Source organism: Lissotriton vulgaris, chromosome 3_2, assembly GCF_964263255.1.
Source record: "Lissotriton vulgaris chromosome 3_2, aLisVul1.2, whole genome shotgun sequence".
Lineage (NCBI taxonomy): Eukaryota > Metazoa > Chordata > Amphibia > Caudata > Salamandridae > Lissotriton > Lissotriton vulgaris.
Genome location: NC_141690.1, coordinates 252,256,398 through 252,273,327, shown reverse-complemented (window position 1 = coordinate 252,273,327; position 16,930 = coordinate 252,256,398).

Below are 16,930 nucleotides of genomic sequence, written 5' to 3'. Positions count from 1 at the left end.
TACTGACCGACGGAGAGACTAACTGGCTGAGAAACTGACTGAGAGAGAGAGAGAGACTGACTGACTGAGAGAGACTGACTGACTAACTGACAGACTGAGAGAGATAGAGAGACTGACAGAGAGAGAGAGAGAGAGACCAACCGACTGACTGACAGACTGACTGACAGAGAGAGAGAGAGAGAGAGAGAGACTGACTGACTGAGAGAGACTGAATGACAGAGCGAGAGAGACTGACTGACTGAGGGAGAGAGACTGATTGACTGAGAGAGAGAGACTGACAGACAGAGAGAGAGAGAGGGAGAGAGACACCAGCCGGCTGGACTACGGCAGTTCCCTCTACGCCGGAACCACTGCCAAGAAGAGACTCCAGCGGATCCAGAACGCCTCAGCAAGACTCATCCTCGACATCCCCCGACACAGCCACATCTCCGGTCACCTGAGAGACCTGCACTGGCTCCCGGTCAACAAGAGAATCACCTTCCGTCTCCTCACCCACGCACACAAAGCCCTACACAACCAAGACCCAAGATACCTCAACAGCCGCCTCAACTTCTACACTCCCGCACGCCAGCTTTGATCGACCAGCCACGCTATCGCCGCGGTCCCCCACATCCGAAGAGCCACCACAGGGGGACGGTCCTTCTCCTACCTCGCCGCCAAGACATGGAACTCCCTCCCCATCCACCTCCGCCTGACCCAGGACCACCTCGCCTTCAGGAAGCAACTCAAGACCTGGCTGTTCGAGCAGTAGCGGACCCCCCCTCCCCAAGCGCCTTGAGACCCTCCGGGTGAGTAGTGCGCTATATAAATGCACTGATTGATTGATTGATTGATTGAGAGACACTGTGATGGAATTGGGGTCAAAGTGTGTATGAAGCTATGCAATGCCTCTTAAGATTGTTTTTGTCTACTAATAAAAATGTATTATCAAAATGTGCACTTTGTAGTTACATCTGCTTTTGAAATACTGCATTGTCGCATTGTCTAATGATTTAAAACGGAAAGGAGAAGGAGCAGTGGATGCGCTTTTGTCAAAACTGAACGATGAGTTGGCCCGATGTTGTATATCATGAAAGGAGTCTGCATCAGGAAACCCACCCAAAATTGGGCAAACTTCCCTGGCGTACTGATGGCATGGACCCTGTAATGAATGGACCACCACCTATGATAGCCTGCTGGCAGACTATGCCCAACCTTTAACTCCACCATCCAGTGTTACTTATAATGGCTGTATTGGTGACAGTGGCGTAACAATCGCCCGCATCCCCTGCAGTATGGCGGATCGCTGGCCTGAGTGCTCTAGACTTGCACGGAGGATGGGAGGGGGGCCCCCTCCATGTAGTTTGCTGGGGGCCCCCTCAAGTTTCGTTACACCACTGGTGAGACATGTGGCCCAATATCCATGCTCCTTCCTGTAACTATCGCCACCACTCCTGATGACCCCTCCCAGTCACCCTCCTTCCTCTTGTCTCTTTTATCCACTGAAACATGTCCCATCTGTATTAACTCTATTTTCACTCTGCTCCTCCTCCTACTTTAAGGATTTCCTGCTAGTTTCTCCTTCTTAATGTTCCCTTTCCTCTTCATGATGTCTTGGCATTTGCTCATTAATGTTTTTACTGCTTACTGTGGGCCCGATTCACAGAACTAACTGAAGACAAATTCCTAAACTTACTACCAATTTGGTATTCACAGAAGGCACTTACTCATTTTGGTATTCATAGAAGTTAAGAGTCCTAACTTTAGGACTCCTAAATGCCTTCTGTGAATACTGAAAGTCTTAAAGTTAGGATTTTTCTCAGTTTAGTAGCAGTAAAGTTAAGACTCCTAACTTTAGGACTCCTAAATGCCTTTTGTGAATACCGAAAGTCTTAACATTAGGATTTTTCTCAGTTTAGTAGCAGTAAAGTTAGGACTCTTAACTTTAGGACTCCTAAATGCCTTCTGTGAATACCAAAAGTCTTAACATTAGGATTTTTCTCAGTTTAGTAGCAGTAAAGTTAGGACTCTTAACTTTAGGACTCCTAAATGCCTTCTGTGAATACCAAAAGTCTTAAAATTAGGATTTTTCTCAGTTTTGTAGCAGTAAAGTTAGGACACTTTAGGAATTTGCTAAGTAATTAACCTGTTTTCCCTCACAGGGACCAAGACAGAGTAGGTAGTTCCAGACTCTGCATGAAGGTGCACCTCCTGTTCTAATTCGCCAGTGGAGTGCTTGTGAAATAGAGGAACTGGAGAAAAGAAGACAGCAGCAGTCTTGATTGCAAGCAAGATCTCTGAAATTTTAAAAGAAAATGAAATTAATTTCGAAAATTAAAGACTGGCATGTTCAAGATGCTTGAAACTTGCAAACTAAGACATCTGTGAGCTAATGCCTAAGGCAAGTGGCAGAGGCCACGCAGTCGTCTCCGCGCTTGGGGCGGAATCCCCGATTGCGGAGATGTCCCCATGAGTGTGAAGCCCTTTGTGAATCAGGTCCTCCATGTTTTGGCTTTTTGGGGAGATGGATTTGGCCTTCTGCAGGAGATTGAACTCTGATAATCAGGCTTTGGCCCTTTGCTTTCAATGTAGCCCAGCTGCTGTCAGCATGGCAAGGCAGAAGTTCAGAACAGGAATCAGTGTTTTCCAAACTGTGGGCCGCCAGCCAGTGCTCCATTGGGAGCGGCTTTTAGGTGAGTCGTGAAAGTTCAAAAATAAATAAAGATGCATTTGAAGTCTGTATTTATTTGGTGACACTTGCTATTTTGCTGCTCTGCAATGACATAGGCCAAATGTCAGAGTATGTCTTCTGACAAATTGCTGCTTATTATTTTAACACCGGGATTGGTGTTTATAAACTCCTCTCACTATGCAGTCCGAGCAAGAAAAAAAAAGTGGATTATGTGACAATTATGTTGGGGTACAGAGAGTGTGAAAGGAGGGGCTTCAGGATGTAATTTATTTTAACATATAACAGAATGTAAATACCTGCAAATGAACTGTACATGTTTAGCAGTTCAAAAATTCTGAAGAGTGATGAAGCAAAGATTTTTATGAGATCAAAACAAACTAACACACTTTTTTGGGTGATGCATAAATAATATTCACTGAAACTTCATATCCACACATTTTCACTTGAGTGCAATATAGCTGTATATAGTTTTATCAGTAAAACCGTAACTCAGCAAATTCAGTGGCCATTTCAATGGAATGGAAAGATAATTTATTAAGCGCAATGGCTACCCAGGGGCGTCCCAGCGCTACAGAGGTTTGGCTAGGCAGAGTACGCTAGATTTAAACTGAATTTTAAGATGAATTATTAAAAAGACGATTTGTTAAAAAGCCAGGTTTTAAGGAGCTTTCGGAAGGTAAGTAGTTTAGGCTCTGATCTAATTGAGAGGGGGAGATGTCTTCAAATTGCTTTAGTTACTTAATATACCGCCTGCTTCACGTCCATTAAAGATGGGTAGGTCACAGATGTTTTTCATGCTAAAAAGTGGGTTGCGGTACTAAAAAGTTTGGAAAGCACTGCTCTAAATATCTTATTTTGAGCAAGGATGGAGAAAGTTGGAGTCTGATATTGTGAGTTGGTAAACTTTGTCTAATGTCCTTCAGTCACAGACCTGGTTGAAACCTAGTTTGAAAACTTGTTTTTCAGGTGTTTTCTGTTCTGCATGCAGTTTTATTCGGTCCTCTGGTATGATAAGGGCCGGCTTTAGGGCAGTGCGACTGCTGCGGCCCCACTGGGCGCTGACTTGTGGACTGGGTGCCAACCTCAGGGGGGCGCTGTGTTTAGCAATACCCTATGAGTGGAGAGATGAGGGGCACTTCTACCCGGTGGTGGTGAGAGGATCCGAAGAGGCGGTCATGGGGAGCGGGGACGCCAAAAATGGTTGTTGCTCCGGGTGCCACCAGCACTGAAGCCCTGTGTGCTTTCCCAGGTGTTCACACAGTCTGGGGCCACAGCACCTGTATTTCAGTCCATAAAAGGTAGGTAGTTGCTTGTCTTTGGTGAATAATACAGGAACAGATATTAAAGAATCATGCAGAAAAGTGGCAGCCAGTGGATTGGTTTTAAGGTTGGTTTAATGTAGGAGAAGAAAATGCCATTTCACTAGTTCGGATTGATAGTTGAACTGTAAAACTTGAGACCCTTTTGGCTGATGAATCCAGGAATTAATTAATTGTAGCTTTAAAACAATGGCAGTTGAGGATGTTATATCCCGAAGATCAATGCAGTCTTTCCTGAAATAAATTGTCGATCAAATTTTTATTTCTACTAGACCGGGAAAAATTTCAATTACTCCAGTGTCACTGGCGTAAATTCAGGAATTTCCCCCTACAATCGTTACGTGAAATTCAAGAAATAAAGGGGCAGATTTACAATTACTGGTGCATCCCTCCATATCAGCAGGGATGAGCCAGTAATTGTGCGCGGCACCTCCGCCACGCTGGATGTGCTGGATGTGCCGCACCATGGGGCAAAAACGGCATAAATGTGTCTTGAATCTGTGCCGTAAAGGTGGCGCATTGCTGGAGTTGCGTTGCAAGCGCGACACAGCTCCAGCAATGCTCTGGGGGACTCTAGCTCTACAATGCTGCTCCAATCCTTAAGCCTGCTTCAAGCAGGTGCAGGGTTTTGACGCAGCATGGGCCCAAAAGTGACTGAGTGAAATCATGTAGATTTCACTCAGCCACTTTTAGGAGGCTTCCTGCGCTGGAACGCCTCCCCCTGCGATGGAACGCCTACTTCTGGCGCAGGGCTTTACAACGTGACACATCTGGGAGATGCGTCACGTTGTAAATACCCCGCACCATGGCGCATCTTTTGCGCCGCCGCTGCGTCACAAAAGTGACGAAGCGGAGGTGTAGAAGAGGCGCAAGGGGCTTGTAAATCTGCCCCAACGCCATTATGCCACTTTGCATAATTACTTGTAGTGAAGAGGAGCAGGAGCACGAGAACAACAAGCAGAATGTGAGTACTGTTATTCACTATTTTTTAAGCACAAAAAGTTTGTTCATCTGTTTTTTTTTTTTTGTTTTCCCTTGTGTTGGTAATCAGGATTGACAGGTGCAGTCTGATACTGCCCTGTGAAGATCCCTGTGTGGTTTCAACCTTGTTAAAATATCCTTTGTTTGATCTGCCTCCCTGCTTAAGTATTACAACTTGTTGCTCCATCATTTTCACCTTCTCTGGGTCCGCTGTGATGTGATGTGATGTGATGTCAGGGGGATTTATATAGCGCACTATCACTCCAGGGAGCATCTTGGCGCTTTGACTTGTGTACTCAGAGATGGTAAACGTTGTTATTCTTGCGATGCCGTTAAGATCCTAGACCAGTGTTTTACATGTCGTGTCTGCCAAACTGTAAATCCATGTTTTAAGGGATTTTCTAAATTTCCATTCACAAGTGATTGCACGGATTTGATGAGGCAGTTTATTCTAAGCTTTAGCCCCTCTAACTGCTAGAGTTTTACCTCCTCTAGTAGCAAGTCTGAACTTTGGAACGACCATCAAATTGGCTGTTGACGATCTCAGTTCTCGAGTGGGGTGATAACGGTTGAAATTTTTGAGCAGATATTGTGGGCCTTGTTTATGAAAGTAATTATTAGGACCTTGAACAGGATACGCTTTTGGATGGGGAGCCAGTGAAGCACATCCAGTGCTGCGGAGGCTGAGGTTTTTCTGGGCTATTTAAGAACTAGTCTTGCTGCAGCATGTTGGACCATCTGCAGCCTATGCAGGGCTGCTTTATTTGCCCCTGCATAGAGACTGTTGCAGTAATCCAACCTGGATGTGATTAATGCCACTGCTACAGTGCGTCTGGCCGATAAGGGGAGAAGGTCGAAACATTTCCTAAGGCCCTTTATTATATTGAAGCATGACCCCGCTACTTCTCTTGCCTGTTGTTTAAAGGATAATGTCTCATCAAATTTGATTCCCAGGTTTCGCGCAGCTGTGATGGTACTAGGCGGGGCCTCTGCCTCTATCGGCCAACAGGTCTGGGGAGAAAAAAGATTGTTTTGACCAAAAGGTAAAATTTCTGTTTTAGCGGTGTTGCATCTCAAGTGATTATTTTTCATCCAGTCAAAAGTTGCCTTTAGACAATCCCTCAAAGAGCGCTCGGCAATGGCCGGGTCCTCATCTAAGATTAGGACTAGTTGGGTGTCATCGGCGTATGCTATTGTGCTGATGTTAAAGGAGGAAATGAGCTCAATCAGGGGGACCATATAGAGATTAAATAAGATGGGGCTCAAACTAGAGCCCTGAGGTACCCCTGACTGGACTCTCTTTTCTTCAGAACAGTACTGCCCCAGCATGGTGATCTGCTTTCTTTGTGTCAGGAAGTTGTTAAACCATTTCAACACGGTGCCCACTATGCCTACACTCATTAGGCGATGTATCAGAATAGCGTGGGACACCGTGTCGAATGCTGCAGATAGGTCTAGCAGGATCAGGACTGCTCTTTTGCCCTTATCCAATGCAGCTCTAATTGTTTCTGTAGAAAACAGCAGGGCAGATTCTGTCGAATGATGGGCCCTAAAGCCAGCTTGATTTGGATGAAGAATATTATTTCCCTCCAAATATGCCGTAAGCTGTTTATTGAGACAGGTCTCTGCAAGTTTACATACGGCTGGGAGGAGCGAAATGGGCCGTAGGTTAGATAGTACTGTGGGATCTTGAATAGCTTTTTTCTGAAGAGGTCTAACAGCTGCAACCTTCCAGCATGCTGGGATATCTCCTGTCTGTAATGATGAATTAAGAATGGAATTAATCACTGGATTAACTTCCTCTTTTATAACTTTTAATAGTGCCGGAGGACAGGGGTCAAAAGGTGAACCTGAGTTAATTTTGGAAATAGCTGGAGTACTCACATTGTGGGTGATGATTCTTCATATATACATCATTTATTTGCTATTGTTAGTCTCCATACCTACTTTTCATATTACATGTGCTCTGCTCTGCAATAGGTAGTTGACTTGAATCATAGAGAACTTGGGGCGTTCTACATGTGTGCTGCTGTGTTTCTCTCTTCCTATACCTTCTTCCGTGTTTCCCCAGGGTCTTTTAAAAAGTATTTCTTCCTTGATTGAGTGCTTGTGTTTATGCTCCAGAAGCACGTGTTCGGCATTGTCATACATCATACAAATTCCTGACATGAAGTCCCTGCAACAACCACAAGCTACCCCAAATGCCTTTGAAGTAGCCAGCAAACCATGCTCCCATCCCTTCCTTAATCGTAGAGTTATCAACTTAAGTAAACCATCGGTGGCACCTTCAAACCCCATGCATCTTCTAGATCAAGCAGGAACACGAAAAATGACAATGAGCGAAAGGATAATTGTTAGACATTGAATTTCAGGTTAGCATATGTATGAACCCTGTCCAAGCAGGAGCCACAATCCTACTAATAGTAATACACATTAAATTAACCTGTGCTCACTCTCTGGTAGCTTGGCACAGATCAATCAGGCTTAACTTACGAGGCAATGTGCAAGTATTTGTGCAACACTTCCAACAGTAACACAGTGAAAATACCCCAAAAAGACTTGACGCCGGTTTAGACAAATAGCTAATATTATATCAACAAAACAAGATCAAAATGACAGAAATCCAATAAGTAGAAGTTAGGATATGAAGTGTCAAAGAATAAATGTAGTGCTTAGTAACAGATAGCACCAACCAGGACTATCTGGTCACGCTTGACAAGGGAAAATGAAAAGTTCAGGGTGACTGCGATGGAGCGTGGGTCAGATACAAGGACCAGCCCTGGCTCGCTGAACAGTACTTAGGATGCGTTAACGATGAGGGCAATGTGGGGTGCAAAGTAGGCGATGCCTCACTTTCAAACCCAAAGATGTGCGCAATGCGTCGATTCAGAGCTGCACAAAGTCAAAGATTAATCAAGAGTCTAAATGCGATGAACATGAGGGCGATGCATCATCATCGAACCTCTGGGCTGTAAGCGAAATGAGCAGCACAAAGCGATGCATTGGTATTGAGTTGAGCATAGTCGGAGATGCATCTGAAACATGGGGTAATCCATCGCGCAGTCGGCAATGCAGTGTTTGCGGGTTCATGCACCAGTGGCAATGCGTCAGTGTCAAGAGACATACGCTGGTTCTGTTCCGCAGAACGTCATTAATGCATGAATTTTATTAGATACAGCACTTGGTACTCACTTCCAAGGGCTCATGAACTGGATTGGCACCACTTAGCAGAGCAAGACTCATAGCAGATAGAGTCCAGGTGTTTGTTGCAGGTTGAAGAAAAAAGTCTTTGATATGCCTGAGACTTTAGAATACAGGAGACAAGAAAACAAGCCCTTGGAGATACATTGGTCTGGGAAGTAGAGATAATTGTCCAGTCCTTTTCCCTCCCAGGGAAGAAGCAGCAGGCAGCAGGCCAACACAGCGAAGCAGTTCAACAAAGTTGAAGGCCCTCCAGCAGAACAGCAGTGCTTCCTTCAGCTAAAATGTCCAGTTCCAGAGGTGTTCTGATTTGGTGGTGTCAAAGGTCCAGTACTTATACCCAGTTGGACCTTTAAAATGAGAGAGAGTTCAAAGAGATGCTTTCAAGTGCACAGTGTTCCTTTCTTTCCTGTCCGGGCTCCAGATTCACTACAGGGGGGGTATGCCACCCTTTGTACAAGTGTAAGCTCCACCCTCCCATCCTAATCAGGATGACCCATCAGCATGCAAATGTCACTCAGTCCCACCTATCCTTCCTTTGTAAATGTAAATGTACATGTATTTATATAGCGCAAATCGCCCACATCGCAGGCATCTATGCGCTTGCTTAGGGAACCCGTCCTGGTATTCCCCTGTGAGATACCCCGGCAGGGTATCCACAAGGTGAAAGCCAGGCATCCCGCCGCGAGGGGCCGTTGTGGAGATTAAGCAAGCTATTGCCCAGAGTCGCAGAGTGTGAACCCATGAGTTGAGAAGGCACCGGAGCGAGAATTATCGAGTCCGTGGAATTTTTGAGCCCAAGACCCGCTGAGGCAGGGAATTGAACCCTGGTCCAGGGCCAATCTCAGCTTCCGGGTCTGCCTCCTCTAACCCCTGACCCACACTGTGTATGGCTGTCTAGAAGAAATGCATTATGCCTGCTGTCACCCATTCCAGACGTGCACCCCAGAGACAGGTAAAAGGCACCAAATGGTTACAGTAAGAAAATGGCAACTTTCCAAAAGTGCGATTTTTGGAAGTGCAATTCAAGAAACAACTTCACCGTGAGTTGCGTTTTTACATTGTGATCTAGAGACACCAATTTTAGGTGTCCCATCTCCTCCCAATTGGATACTAAGTATAGAAAATGTAATGAGGTAATCCCAATGTTATCCTATGCTAGAACTAGGCCTTGCAGTACTGAAACATTAATTTGAGTATTTTTCTAGCAGGAAATGTAAAACTTAAAAGTAGACGCCCTACTCTTTAAGAGCACTGCACCCTTTCCATGGGACTTCTATGGGGTGACCTTTATGTGATAAAAAGGAAGGCTTGGGTCTGGCAAGTAGGTTAACTTGCCAGCTTGACATGGCAGTTCAAAATTACAGGCACAGGTTCTGCAGTGGAAGGCCTGAGACATGTTTGTAGGGCTACTTAAGTGGGTGGTACAATCAGTGCTACAGGCTCGCTAGTAGCATTTAATTTACAGGCCCTGGGCACATGCAGTGAACTTTACTAGGGATCACCCACCCTGAAAACATTCCTCAACTAAAAAAAGTGACCTGTCACCATTGATTTCAATAGAATCACTTTTGAAAACATCCTGACTAGACTTGAATACCTAGAAGGTTGAGAGTTATGCTCCGGGAGCCTGAAGCACTTACTACCTCCAAGATCCTGCAGGTTCCTTTGCCCCAATCTCCCCCAGAGCTCCCTTGGTCCATGTTCCTACAGAACCCCTTACTCCAACGTTTGGAACTCATGCTTGCTCCTGACTGATGCACTCCTACAGAGAAGAAAGAGGACACAATATAACAGGTAGGAGCAGCGGATGATGGTGTGACTAACAATAGTTGCTGTAAAAACACTAAAAAGATCACTTTAGCATAACTTACATTATGCAGTGTGCCATAAAGTTTCCTTTGCAAATTATCAAAATGGCCCGGTGCATCCAATGTGCAACGCATACTACTGAATAAGGTTGCAGTCATTTGGTCTTGAATATCCCAAAAAAGTAATTCAGAAGGCAACCACAGTCATAGCCATGTATATTGCCTCTGTCAAGGATACTTCCAGAGAGAACAAGATGTTACTTATGGTACCCTAATTCAGAATTCAAATGCTGGTCTGTCATCTTTGAAAACTAAGACGGTTGCACACCGTGTGTGAATTTTGTGAAAAAAGAGAGACATCCCACTCTGTAATGCAATTAGTTGATTTCAAATAATGACTTGATGCTCAAGTGGAACGTATTCATCTAGCACGAGGGACTTCCCAAAGCTTTTTGAAAAATCCCTCTAATTAATATACAATCAAGAAACATACTGCATATCAGAGAGTGACTGACCTTATATGCCAAAGTGTATGCTCAATTTTACATGCCTCATCTCTATGATTCGAAATCCCTGACTGACCTCCTTCCCTTATCTCATTCTACTTTTTCAACAGGATGTTTGGGAATGAAATGTAGATGCACCTAAAGCAGGTCCAGGGCCCCATCTCTCCTCGGTTGACTGCCATGCAAAGACCAAGTAGAAAATGCTGAAATGGAAAGCAGTGTTTGGAAATAATGACTTTTCATTCAAGTGTTGCAATGAATAATATGATGTGATAATAATCCATATTTGTAAAACGTGAACAATCACCTGTAAGGGTCTCTAGGCACTTGGGGCCGTCGGGAAGATTAAGCAAGATATTGCCCAGAGTCACATGGTGCTGGGCTAATCTGCCACCAGCACCGGGGATCGAACTGTGATCCCCAAATTCCGGTGTCAGTCGCCATGGCCGCGGTGCCACACCTCTTCTATGTGAGGGGCTTTCCAAAACTATGTGCATAATTTAATTTAATTTAATTTGCGGGTTTCTAAAGAGCTAGAATCGACTCCCGAAGGAGTATCTCTGCGCAATAGACCGCTGGGGAACCCTTCCTGGCTTTCCCTGTGAGATGGTCCCTACTGGGTATCTCCAAGGTGAAACCAGGCATCCCCAGCGTATGTGGGGGGCTGTTGTGGAGATGAGGCAAGCTAATGCCCAGAGTTGCCGAGTGTGATCCCTGCTTAGAGTAGTCACCGAGGTGAGAATTATCGAGTCCGCTGACCCTGGTCCATAACCCTGCCGCGTCGGGAATTGAACCCTGGCCCCGGGCTCTCCTCTGCTCCCAGGTCTGCCGCCTCTAACCAGTGAGCCACACCACTCCACTTTATATCGCTTTATTTAATCTTTCAGTGATAGGTGCACATGCATGTCAGGGATTTATACGCTTACCGTCTGCACAAACGTTTATGCTCTGTTTTAGATCAGATTTATATTTGGTACTCATTGCTAGCTTACTTCCCTACCTAATCTAATTTTTCAACTTTTGGAAAGAACCCCAGATGTTCACCCAACCACTTCCGAAAGCCAATCAATCTGGGACCCTGAGACAAGACATAATTTTGGGGTGATTGGATGCTTTTCTCACTTAAGACAACTGAAAGATGCAGCAAAAAAGATCTAGTGGCAATACAATGACCTTAAGAAGAGATACATCAGAACATAGTAGTTTAGGATGCAAATATTTTATTAGCAAAAATAGCTAAGGAGAAAGCAGAGTTCAATATGAAAACACAGACTCAAAAGACTAAAAAGTTGCAAAATTTTAAATCCATTTGCCCCAAAGTTCATGCTGTGTTGTAGATTAGCCTTATCTTTGGTACTAATGGTTGACTTTATTCACTCCCTAATCTCAATTCCTCACTTCAACTAGTGTTTTTTATCTCTGAATGATCTCTCTCCTTAATGTCAGTCCCCTCCTTTCATTGGGTCTTTTTGGGAAGAAACTCAGATGTCCACCCAACCACCTAAAGCCAACCAATCTGGGAACATGACATTAGAAATAATTTTGGGGTGATTGGATCTTTTCTCAATTAAGACAACTGAAAGACAGCAAAAAGGAACTAGTGGCAATACAATGACCTTATGAAGAGTTACATCAGAACAATGTGTTTCAGATGCAAATACCTTATTGAAAAAAATAGCTGAGGAGAAAACAGAGTTCAATGTGAAAGTTTATTGCCAATTTTAGACTGGAAAAACATGTTCTTACTTGCAACCAGACTTTATACCTACTGTCAGAACACTAGAACTCTCCAACAATTCCAAGACGAAAGCCAATGCAGATTTATCAACTTTTCTGAAAGTTCTTCTCTATCTTAATGAAACCGTGACCAGGACACATATACTGAAACATACAAAGAGGTGATGAAGATGTTTATGAAGAGACCCGAGAACAGGGAAACATCAACAACAAAATCAAAGGTCTGGAGTAATTCAGACTCCATGCTGACTTAACAGTGGGGAGCACAGGACTAACACCAGTTCATAACATATCGAGCGTAACTATGGATCCCTGTGAAACACAATTACTAGCTAAGGGATTAACAGTTGTGACATCAAATCATCAATAAATCTATCAATCAGAGTACTTGTAAAGTGCGCTACTTACCCGTGAGGGTCTCAAGGCGCTGAGGGGAGGGGGGTGCCGCTACTGCTCGAAGAGCCAGGTCTTGAGGAGTCTTCTGTAGGTGAGTAGGTCTTGGGTCTGCTGTAGGTGGGTAGGGAGTGTGTACCAGGTCGTGGCGGCGAGGTAGGAGAAGGATCTGCCGCCGGAGATCGTTTGTTGGATGCAGGGGACAGCGGCGAGGGCGAGGCTGACAGAGCGGAGCTGGCAGGTGGGGGTGTAGAAGCTGAGTCTGCTGTTCAGGTAGGCTGGTCCGGTGTTGTGGAGTGCTTTGTGTGCGTGGGTGAGGAGCTTGAAGGTGATCCTCTTGTCGATGGGGAGCCAGTGTAGGTCTCTCAGGTGGGGGGTGATGTGGCTGCGGCGGGGGACGTTGACGATCAGTCGGGTGGAGGCGTTTTGGATGTGTTGTACTCGTCGTAGGTGTTTGGCTGGGATTCCTGCATAGAGTGTGTTGCCGTAGTCCAGTCTGCTGCTGACGAGGCCCTGTGTCACCGTTCTTATTGTTTTGGTCAGGATCCACTTGTAGATCCTGCGGAGCTTGCGGAGGGTGATGTAGCAGGAGGAGGAGACGGCGTTGACCTACTTGGACATGGAGAGGGAAGAGTTGAGGATGAATCCTAGGTTGCGTGCATTGTCTGTGGGTGTCGCTGCTGTTCCCAGTGTGGTCGGTCACCAGGAGTCGTCCCAGGCTGAGGGGGTGGGTCTGAGGTTGAGGACCTCCGTCTTGTCCGAATTCAGTTTTAGACAGCTGCTCCTCATCCAGTCGGTGACGGCCTTCATTCCCTCGTGGAGGTTTGTTTTGGCGGAGTGTGGGTCCTTGGTGAGGTGATGAGCTGGGTGTCATCGGCGTAGGAGATGATGTTGAGGTCGTGATGGCGGGCCACTTGTGTGAGGGGGGCCAAGTTGACGTTGAACAGCATCGGGCTGAGGGATGAGCCCTGGGGGACGCCGCGGATGATGTCGGTGGCCTCGGATCAGAAGGGTGGGAGGCGGATGCTCTGGGTTCTGCCGGAGAGGAAGGACCTGGTCCAGTCAAGGGCCTTCTCTTGGATTCCGGCTTCTTGGAGGCGTGTCTTTAGAGTGCGATGGCAGACCGTGTCGAAGGCGGCTGACAGGTCCAGGAGGATGAGGGCTGATGTTTCGCTGTTGTCTAGTTGGCGCCTGATGTCGTCTGTGGCGGCGATGAGGGCTGTCTCGGTGCTGTGGTTTCTTCTGAATCAGGACTGGGACGGGTCCAAGATGTTGTTGTCTTCGAGGTAGCGGGCCAATTGCTTGTTGACAATTTTCTCAATGATCTTCGCTGGGAACGGGAGCAGGGAGATGGGCTGGAAGTTCTTGAGGTCCTTGGGGTCCGCCTTGGGCTTCTTGAGGAGGGCGTTGATTTTGGCGTGCTTCCAGCTTTCCGGGAATGTCGCTGTTTCGAAGGAGATGTTGATGACCTTCTGTAGTTGGGGTGCGATGGCTGCGTCTGCTTTGTTGAATACGTGGTGTGGGCACGGGTCTGACGGAGATCCTGAGTGGATGGAGTTCATGACCTTGTGTGTCTTGTTGACGTTGGACCAGGAGGTCAGGCTGTTGGTGCTGGTGGTGTTCGCAGGGGAGGTGGAGTCTGGCGTAGTCGGGGCAGTCGTGGTGTTGAAGCTGCCGTGGATGTCAGCGATCTTGTGGTGGAAGAAGATGGCCAGTAAGTCGCACAGTTCTTGTGAGTGCGGGATGTTGTTGGCATTGGCGCTGGGGTTGGAGAGTTCTTTTACGATGCTGAAGAGCTCTTTGCTGTTGTGTGCGTTGTTATCAAGGTGGTCTTTGAAGGAGGATCCCTTGGCTGATCTGATGAGGTGGTGATGTCTGGGGGTGGTGTCCTTGTGGGCTGTGTGGTTGTCCGGTGTGCGTTCATGGAGCCATTTCTTCTCCAGTTTCTGGCATGCGCGTTTGGAGGTCTGGAGCTCGTCGGTGAACCAGGTGGCTCTCTTGCTGGCGTGGGTGTTGGAGGGTTTCTTGAGTGGGGCGAGGGTGTTGGCGCAGTCGTTGATCCACTGTCTGAGGTTGTGGGCTGCGGCGTCTGGGTTGGTGGGGTCGATGGGTGGGTTCTTGGCGAGGGTGATGATCAGCTGGTCTTCTGTGACTTTGCTCCAGCAGCGGCGAGGCAGCTGTTGGGTGCGGCGGTGCGTGGTTGGTTTCTTGAAGGTGAAATGGATGCAGCGATGGTCGGTCCAGTGGAGTTCGATGGTGTGGTCAAAGGGGACGTGGGTGCTTGTGGTGAAGATGGGGTCCAGCGTGTGGCTGGTGGTGTGGGTGGGTGTGGTGACGAGTTGTCTGAGGCCGATGTTGGAGAGGTTGTCAATCAGCGTGGCGGAGTTGGCATCGTCGTTGTTCTCGAGGTGGAAGTTCAGGTCCCCGAGGAGGATGTAGTCCATGGAGGCGAGTGCGTGGGTGCTGGCGAGGTCGGCGATGGAGTCGCTGAACTGAGCCCGGGTTCTGGGGGGTCTGTAGACGAGTGTTCCTCTGAGGGTGGTGTTGGGGTCGGTGTGGATCCGGAAGTGCAGGTGTTCGGTGGTGTTGAGGGTGTCGTCTGCGTGGGTGGCGAACTTGAGGGTGGACTTGTAGACAATGGCTATTCCTCCTCCGATTCCATTGGCGCGATCCCTGCGGGTGATCTTGTAATCGTCTGGGATGGCTATGGCGATGTCGGCCACCAAGGAGTCGTTCCACCAGGTCTCGGTTAGGAAGGCCACGTCTGGGGCGGAGGTGTAGAGCAGATCCCAAAGCTCGACGGCATGTTTGTGTGCGGAGTGGGTGTTGAGGAGCATGCAGCGGAAGTGGTTGGGTCCATGTCCTTGGAGGTTTGGTGGGTCTGTCGCAGGTGAAGCTGCAGGTGCGGCAGGAGAAGGGTCCGTGGGTCCGTTTCGGGGCGGCCTGGGGGCAGGTGTGGTTTCAGCCGGCGTTGAGTGCATGGAGGGTGCTGGCGCCGTAGCGGAGTCTGGTGTTGTGGCGTTTGCGGGGTCCAGGGGTTCTGGCGCTGGGCGCGGTCCAGGCGCAGACGGGCACAGACCAGTGCTTAATTTGTGCCGGTGCTTTCCGGTGCTTAGCACCGGCACTTAAATGTCAGGGCCGGGTCTACTGCGCGCACACCCACATAGATGAAAGTTTAGTAAAAAAAAATATATGGTATCGGTATATACTTTTATTCTCTTGTACTTTACTATCTGCAGCCCCAGGCCTGGCCGGCGGCCGCAGCGTGTTTCTTTTTTCATGTCATCATAGCAGTGTGTGAGTCTCAGAGTCTGTCATCACCGGCGTCACGTCACTCAGGATGTTTATTTTCGGTTTTGCGGTGCAAGCGAGTAAAGTGAGTGCCCAGGCCCCCCCGCCCCCCTCCGCCACCGCCGAACTCACATTTCTTCTGCACATGAGCCGTGAGGTGGTGGTAGTAGCACTGCTGCCCAGACCTGCCAAGGCTAAGAGAGTCGAATTTTAGTATTTATTATTCAGTTAGGCGATAAATATAAAATATGTGCCAGGCAGCAAGTTTCGTTTCATCATGGCGACTTGTTGATGGTTTCTGTTTGAGTTCCGTTTACCAGTGGGTGGGCGGGCCGCGGAACTTCAGAACGCGCACAAATGTATTTGGGCGGGCTGGAGGTTCTGATGGGGCCGGGCCGGGGGTAACTGGGCAGGGCCCAGGGCTGTGCGCACGGTAGCGTGCAGATTTATTTTCACTTCTTTGGCTCAGGCAGACTGCCACCAGTTGCCACGCCCCAGCATAAACTGCGCATTCGGCAAATCGGGGGGGGGGGGGGGGCAGCTCCCCACGTCACGGACAGACCCACGCCACGAGTCATCCACTGCAGTGGCAGTGCACATTAAGTTAGCCCGGTGAGGCCTCGGCCCGCGACCAACAACAACGACGACGAGAGCCGCCAGGGCTGCCCTGGCTCCTGTAACTGTGTATGGTCACTGGTGCAGTACTGGTCTGGTGGCGCACTGCAGACTGCAGTGAGGCGGTGGCCTGGGAGTGGTAGCAACCGTAGCAGGCAGCACGACACGCAGAAGTACCACTGAGCGTGAGCAGCAGTCGGTGTGCACTGCAGTGAGCCAGTGAAACAGTGCGGCCAGCAGCGCTAGCAGCAGTGTGTGTCCTGCCGATCGGCCCACCACAAATAAAGGTAAGAACAAGTGAAGATAGAAATTAAGTTATGCAAAGCACGGTCGTAAGCACCTAAAATGTATTTAAGAGTACCCGCCCAGCCCCTGGGCTCCCTGACTCCCACGAATTAGGTTCCC